Below are 8,273 nucleotides of genomic sequence, written 5' to 3'. Positions count from 1 at the left end.
GTTTCCTCCCACAGTCCAAAAATGTGCAGGTTAGGGTGGATTGGCCATGATAAATTGCCCTTAGTGTCCAAAATTGCCCTTAGTGTTGGGTGGGGTTACTGGATTATGGGGATAGGGTGGAGGTGTTAACCTTGGTTAGGGTGCTCTTTCCAGGAGCCGGTGCAGACTCGATGGGCCGAATGGCCTCCTGCATCTGTAAATTCTATGTAAAATAAGTGACCTTCTGGTGTCCGAAGGGCCTGTTTACAGTTTCTGAGGATTGAAAGGAAAATGTAACGGGTTTGATGTCAACTTCTGTGCAAATTGTGCGTGAATATATATGTATGCGTGTATGCGCATGTGTGTGAGCGCATGCGCGGTGTATGGTCGCAGCAAATGGTTAACCACCCAGATCTTCACAGCCGGGAGTCCCAGGAGACTTTAATTCACAGTTCCCAAAAGTCTCATGCCTGCACCTGGCAGGAGGTTTCCTTGTGGGACCCGGGAGAACGCTTCATCTCTTTCCCGTCCCAGAAGGGAACAAAAGAACTTGGCTGGGCCTCTTCTGGCACGGCTTCCTTCACCCAGACTTTGGGTTAAAATAGCCACCAGACCCCATAGCATCACTGATCGGTCCACTCAAAGAAGGTGGTTCCGTGCATTTCTGGTGGGTGTTGACGACACAGGACAGGCCATGGGACCTGTGCTCGTAATTCACAGTAGTGGCCAGTTTTAACTGCTTGCTGGTTCAGTTTCTACCTGGCAGGCAGGCAGGATTTAAAATTGTCCCTCAGCCCTCATCTGATTGTCATGTATCATATTCTACCATAAATCAGCTATTTCTGTGAATAGTGCGGTTTGCTAACAACTCCTTCCCAACACTCGCCCTGTGCTGCCACTGACTTGTTGCAGATTGTGTTATGTGGAGCTCTTGATTTTGCTGTTCTGTGATCGACTGTGTTAAGAACCTGTAGCGTTTAAATGTGATGGTTCATGCATGGACAGAGGAAGCTGCTACACTGGAAATGTATTCAGGAGTCTTGTATCCTGACACCTTGCTGCTGGTTGGTCCCATCCTGTTGTTCCCCACACTATGGCCCTTTTGGCACATCACTGAAATAGGGAAAGTTATCCAAATTTGAAATAAATTTCTTAAACAAAAATGTTTTAAAATATATGCCTGCGTGACATTACTTGACTGTGATTAATCATGCCAAGAAGAAAATTACAAGCCTCAAAATTACTCTTGTCGACATGAACAAAAATTTAATGCACTCATGCATTTTTTGATCTGCAATTTTAATGAAGGTGTTAATCTGTTGCCGGAATATCTACAAACACATTAATGTGACCATCCACTCGTATCACCAATAAACAGTGAGTTTAAGGTTCATAAGAAAAGTCAGGACTGAGAAAAAGCCATTTGATATTTTTTATTCCCCAAGTAAGGTCGAGGAACTATTTTAACATTATAGTTTGAATTAAAAGGTGGAAACTTTGCTTGTAAATTGTGTCCTTGTGCTTTGGGAATCGAGGTTTATGTCAGGAGGTGAAGGTTTCCTCTCCTGGGAACAAGAAGACAGGTGCAGTTGTAGACAACACCAGTCTAGGAGAAGGTTTCAAAGGGGTCCCCTGGTGGCACTTGCCCCATGGTTTCTCCCAACACCATCAAGCTTGATCCCTGGTTAGTCTCAGCTCTTTCTGACTGCTGAACAACAGCCATCATAGTGAGGCCCATACTAGTCATGTGACCCACCTGACCTTTCACCTCTGATGAGTCAGCAATTATTTTCGAAACGTCAACTTAAAATTAAACTTTTTTACTCACACTTCAGGTTTGATTTATTCCCCTTCTTGCCCAGTGTGGCTGCCCTCCCCAGTGTTTTTGGATGGTTCAAGCTAACTGTTCTAGAATCATTGAATTTACAGTATAGAAGGAGGCCATCCGGCTCATCAAGTCTACACCAGCCCCTGAAAGAGCACCCTTCCTAAGCTCACACCTCCACTATATCCCTGTAACCCAGCAACCCCACACAACATTTGGACACTGCAGGGCAATTTAGCGTGACCAGTCCACCTAACCCGCACCTCTTGGAACTGTGGGAGGAAACCCACGCAGGAACGGGGAGAACGTGCAGACCACACAAACAATGACCCAAGCTGGGAATCGAACCCGGGTCCCTGAATGCTGTGAAGCAACAGTGCTAACCACTGTGCTACCGTGCCATCTATAAGAAGTGTTGCAAGTGGACTATCTCTGACTAGTTTCCTGGACTCCCAGCAAATATTTTTCAAGTGGGCGGCACAATGGTGCAGTGGTTAGCACTGCTGCCTCATGGCCTCGAGCACCCGGGTTCGATCCCGGCACCGGGTCACTGACCGTGTGGAGTTTGCACATTCTCCCTGTGTCTGCGTGGGTCTCACCCCCACAAACCCAAAGCTGTGCAGGGTTGGTGGATTGGCCACGTTAAATCGCCCCTTAATTGGAAAGAATTGGGTACTCTAAATTTATATTAAAAAATACAAGTTATTTTCAAGTGCTGATACTTTTTTAAAAAATATTCATTCACTGACATGACGAACATTGAGAGCACATCCCTAATTGTGCTTCAGGCGATAATGGCAAGCCACAGGAACATCGGAACAGGAGTAGGCCATTCAGCCCATTGAGACTGTTCAGCCATCCAGTGTGATCATGGCTGATCATCCACTTCAATGGCTTTTTTCCCCACACTATCCCCATATCCCTTTATTTTTTATTTTTTTATAAATTTGGAGTACCCAATTCAGTTTTTCCAAAGGGGCAATTTAGCGTGGTCAATCCACCTAACCTGCACATCATTGGGTTGTGGGGGCGAAACCCACACAAACACGAGGAGAATGTGCAAACTGACAGTGACCCAGAGCCGGGATTGAATCTGGGACCTTGGCACCGTGAGGCAGCAGCACTAACCACTGTGCCACCGTGCTGCCCCTCCATATCCCTTTATATCATGGGTATTTTAAAATCTGTCAATCTTTCTTGAAACACGCTCAATGACTGAGCTTCCACAGCCTGCTGGTGGAGAATTCCAAAGATTCCCAACCCTCTGAATAAAGGAATTTCTCCTCGTCTCGGTCATGAGTGACTTTCCCTATATTTTGAAATTGGGTCCCCTGGTTCTGGACTCCCCAACCAGGGGAAACATCTGAGCTGCACAGACCCTGTCTCTCCCTTCAGTGTTTTGGAGGCTTCAGTGAGATCACCTCTCATTCTTTCCAATTCTGGAGAATACAGGCCCAGGTTCCCCAACCTTTCTTCAGCCCGCCATCTGGGGAACAAGTCTGGTGAACCTTTGTTGCACTTGTTCTGTGGCAGTGATATCCTTTCGAAGGTTAAGGGACCAAAACTACACATGCTACTCCAGGTCCAATTCAAACCAGTCAATATGCAATTGAAGCAGGACCTTGCTCCTCCTGTACTCAGATCCACATGGGATGAAGGCAGCAGACCACGAGCCTTCTTAATTGCTTGCTATACCTGCATGTTGGGCTTCAGTTGTACCATCTTGAATACAACTGAATGGTTTGCTTCAAAAGCAAAATACTGCAGACATAGGAAATTTGAAGTAAAAGCAAAATTCAGGGAATACTGGTCTGGCAGTATCTGTGGAGAGAAAAAAAATTTTCAAAAATGTTTTATTGAGCTTTTTCGTTTATGACAGGCAAATCGATTAAACATAGAATTCAATTCCATAGTTGTGTCAATATTAACAAACTTGACAAATAAATGACACCATTTTACGATACATACCTGAGATGTTGAAACTTCCATTTGAGTTCCAAAAATAAGTTTATGATGAGACAAAAGAAACCGATAAAAGAGACATGTGGTGCGGGGTTCCCTGCTGCCCGACGGCGATATCGTAATCGGCGATCAGGCGGAGAATCCATTCCGACGCCCAAATCGGGGGCGGCCACGGTTTGACGTGGTTTTCAAGTCTCCGCCCCCTCTGAAATTGCATCATCATGTCACATGGCACACGCTGTTGCAACGTCATTGGTGCGTCATTGACAGGCCCTCCTGCGATGCTCCGCCCCTGATGGGCCGAGTTCCCAACTGCGTGGTTGATGTGTGGTCTGAGTGGTTGGGAACCCAGCTGCACGGACTGTGTCGCTGGCCGGGGAGGCTTGCGCGATGGCTGGGGGACTGATGGAGTGTGTCCTGTGGGGTCGGGGATGGCGGGTCAGGGCTGCACACGGCCGGCTCACGTCATATGGTGTGACCGTTGCAGGTCATCGGCGTGCACATGCGCGGCCAGGGTCCGGGCCATGCTCTGGCCGTTTTTGGCGCGGGAGCAGGAATTTCACTCAGCGAAGCTGCTAACCCCTCACCGGTCCCGAAATTGGTGACTGTTCAGCGCTTATTTTGCCATCGTAAAACGCCCGCAAATTGTCTGTTTCAGTTGGCACTGAGCCACTGAAATGAAGAATCCAGCTTTAGTTTATTTACATTGTTGTGCAGATTTCACCATCTCGCGATTAGTTTTAAAAAAAAATGAATTTAGAGTCCAATTATTTTTTTCCCAATTAAGGGGCAATTTAGCATTGGCCAAATCCACCTAACATGCACATCTTTGGGTTGTGGGGGAGAAACCAATGCAAACACGGGGAGAATGTGCAAATTCCACAGGGACAGTGACCCAGGGCCGCGATTCGAACTCAGGTCCTCAGTGCCGTGGGCTGCAGTGTTAACCACTGTGCCGCGTGCCGCCCTTCCATCTCGCTGTAGTGAGGGTGTTTCCCTCCTTCCCGAGTTGCTGTTCATGAACAGGTCTTCGAAGAAGCTGGTGAATTGCTTCCATGTGTAGTGGAACCCTTCCTCTAATTCCCTGGTTACAAACTTTATTTTTTCTAATTTGCGGAACTCCACTTGGTCGGAGAGACAGTCTGAGGCCCAGGGTGATGCCGCCAACCTCCATCCGAGCAGGAATCTCCATCAGGGAAGCGAAGGCCAGGGCGGTCGGCCCCTATCCAGTCAAAGAGCTCTGGATGCGCCGATACCCCGAAGATCGGCATTAATGGACATGGCTCCATCTTCACCCCTACCACCTTGGACAGGGCCTCAAATAAGTTGGTCTGGAATCTGCTCAGCTTGGGGCAGGACCAGAACATGTGGGTGTGGTTGGTCAGGCCCCGCTGATACCACTCCCATTTATCCTCCATCTCTGGGAAGAACCCGCTCATCGATTTCCTGCTCAGGTGCACCCTTTGCGCCACCTTTCGTTGAGTTAGGCTTAACCCTCCACATGAGGAGGTGGAGTTTATCCTGTGTGGAGCTTCGATCCAGAGACCTTCCCCTTTCTCTTTAATATAAATTTAGAGTACCCAATTATTTTTTTTCCAATTAAGGGGCATTTTAGCGTAGCCAATCCACCTATCCTGTACATTTTTGGGTTGTGCGGATGAAAGCCACGCAGACATGGGGAAAATGTGCAAACTCCTCACGGACAGTGACCCAGAGCCGGGATTCGAACCTCAGCGCAGTAGGCAGCAGTGCTAACTACTGTGCCACCATGCTGCCCATGCCCTCCCCTTTCTCCACGCCCACGTCCTCCTCCCATCTTTCTCGTGTTCTGTCCAGTGGGGCCTTTAGCTCTTCCAAAAGTCGTCCATGTATGTCGGCACGTTTACCGTCCCCATGTTTGTCCAGATCTAATAGTTTGTCCAGTAGGGTATGTCCAGGTATCTGAGGAATGTGGTGGTCTCATTGCGTAGGAAGTCCTGTAGCTGCAGGTTGCAGAGTTTGTTCCCTATCGGGAGCTGAAGCTTCTCTACTATACCCCACAGGGTTGTTATTTTACCATCCACATACAGGGCTCTTACCCCCAGCCCCACTTGGTTCTTTCTCCACACTCTGTAGGTGGTGTGTATCTTCGCTGATACAAATCTATGGTTTCTGCAGATGGGGGCTGCTACAGACATGTTACTGAGTTTGAAATGGTGTCTGAGCTGGTTCCAAGTCCTGAGGTGGCAACTACCACCGGGCTCTTTGATTATTTGGACATGGGAATGGGAGTAGGGTGGTGACCAGTAGCTGAAGGGGCATCCCATTATAGATGGCCTCTTCCATCTGTACCCATTCCTCCTCCAGTTCTGCCAGCTTCACCCAGATCTTCTCTGCGTTTGCTGCCAAGTGATAGAAGATGAGGTTCGACAGAGCCAAGGCCCCTATGCACCGCCCTCTTTGCAGGATGTTTTTATGTATCCTAGGGTTGTTTCCTTCCCCGATGAAGGCCATGATCAGTTTATCCAACCTGGTGAAGAATGATTTGGGGATGAAGATCAGGAGGGATCTGACTTGCAAGAGGAACCATGGCAACGTAAATTTTTATTGTCTGCGTTCTGCCGGGAGAGTGGGAGCGAGTCCCATCTCCGTCGGTCCCTCTTCACCTTCACCAGGCTGGACAGGTTTCACTTAAGGAGCTGTGCCCAGTCGTGAGCTATCTGGATTCCACAGTGTCTTGAACTTGGTTTGGACCAGTTTGAATGGCAGCGTCTTCAATGCTGCTCCTTCCAACCTAGGGGTTCAGTGGGATGGTTTCGCTCTTGCTCGGGTTTCATTTTTATCCCGCGAAGGCTCTGAACTCCGTCAGGAATTCCATTATCTTGTCCATGCTGGTGAGGGGGTTCGAGTCGTGGAGCAGCAGTTCATCCGTATCGAGTGAAACTCTGTGTTCCCTGTCTCCTCCCTGAATGCCCGTCCACCCCTTCACTGGTCTAAGAGCGATGGCCAGAGAGAACTGCAGCGTGACAATGAGCATTCCTACCTCTGCTGTCAGAAATATTCAGAGCTGGTGGCGTTTGTCCGTATTCTCGCGGAGGGAGCGCTGTACTGGTTTAGCACACTGGGCTAAATCACTGGTGTTGAAGGCAGGCCAGCAGCACGGTTCAATTCCCATACCAGCCTCCCCGAACAGGCGCCGGAATGTGGCGACTAGGGGCTTTTCACAGTAACTTCATTTGAAGCCTACTTGTGACAATAAGCGATTTTCATACAGTAGTTTCACCCACGAAAAGATTGCACCTGATTTGCACTACGCCTTGTTCCCATTCACAGTGCGCCAGTTTGCACAGAGTATTCGCACCATGATCCTTCATAGCTTGGCTACAATTCCTTTATTGATCATTTTAATATAATCATTATTTGTGTTGAATCTTTACAGCAATCAAGAATCTGAGAGGTGGATATTAGCTGAATGGTCATTGGAGTTCAGCAGGGCTCTGTACAGTGGCAACACTCTCATCGACACTTTCATTATGAAAGGGGATTGATCGGAGGGTGACCTGGGCTCAGAGGTCCTTCATGGTCGAGGGCTTTGTCCAGCTTTGACAATCTGCATTAGAAACGTTAGCTCTTTTCTTTGCCTACAGAAGCTGCCAGACCTGCTGAGAGTTTCCAGCATTTCCTCTTTGGTTTCAGATTCCAACCTCCCCAGTAATGTGCTTTTATCCATAAGCTTCTCTGTGGACGATTGGGCCGGAGTTTGCTATCCTGTTGTGTCCATCATGCTTGTTTCTGGGTCGCCATGCCGGACCACCAGCTCTGGGGTCGGGGTTGTGCTTTTGCTCGTCTTTCGGTTTGGCTGCTGGCTCGCCGGCATCTCACTCGGTTGAGTGGCAGGTGGAGGTCCCCATTTGATGGTTAGGAAGGTCTGATATGAGGTTTCTGGGAGAGAACCGTCTTTCGTGCAACCGCTCAGCTGATGGCCCCCACCAGAAGTGAGAAAAACAGAGTTGAGTAGGCAGCTCAATGACACCATGAGGGTTAAGCCTATCTGACCAGAAAAGTGCGGGTTCAATTCTTGAATTTGAGCACCAGGACTGAGACTAGTGAAGCTGAGGGAAAGCTGCTGAGTTGATGAGAGAAATTTGAAATTGAGGCCTTGCTGGGAGACAAAAGAGATCAGCGAGCACAGGGGCAACTCAGTCGTTCAGGATCCCTCAAGTCAGTACATTTCCACTCCACTCATTTGGGTTGGAGGATTTGAGCTTGTCAGCCCTGAGGTGAAGCTCAAGTAATTGTTACCTCAGTTTAAGAATGTGATTGTTGTATTTTGGATCACTGTGAAGGTGATAACTGTGCAGTTTTGAAAGGTGCTGGGAGTCAGGCTCTGCCACCGACAAACAGCTTTGCCGTTGCTTGCCTTTTTCAATGCCAAAATAAAATGCATTCTCATTTTTTAAATGCTTTCGATAAATTGGGTCAACACAGAGATACAGTACAATCATTTCACAAAACATAGCACATTCAG

The sequence above is a fragment of the Scyliorhinus canicula genome, chromosome 26, assembly GCF_902713615.1.
Source record: "Scyliorhinus canicula chromosome 26, sScyCan1.1, whole genome shotgun sequence".
In the NCBI taxonomy this organism is placed as follows: Eukaryota; Metazoa; Chordata; class Chondrichthyes; order Carcharhiniformes; family Scyliorhinidae; genus Scyliorhinus; species Scyliorhinus canicula.
Note: the sequence above shows the minus strand (reverse complement) of the source record.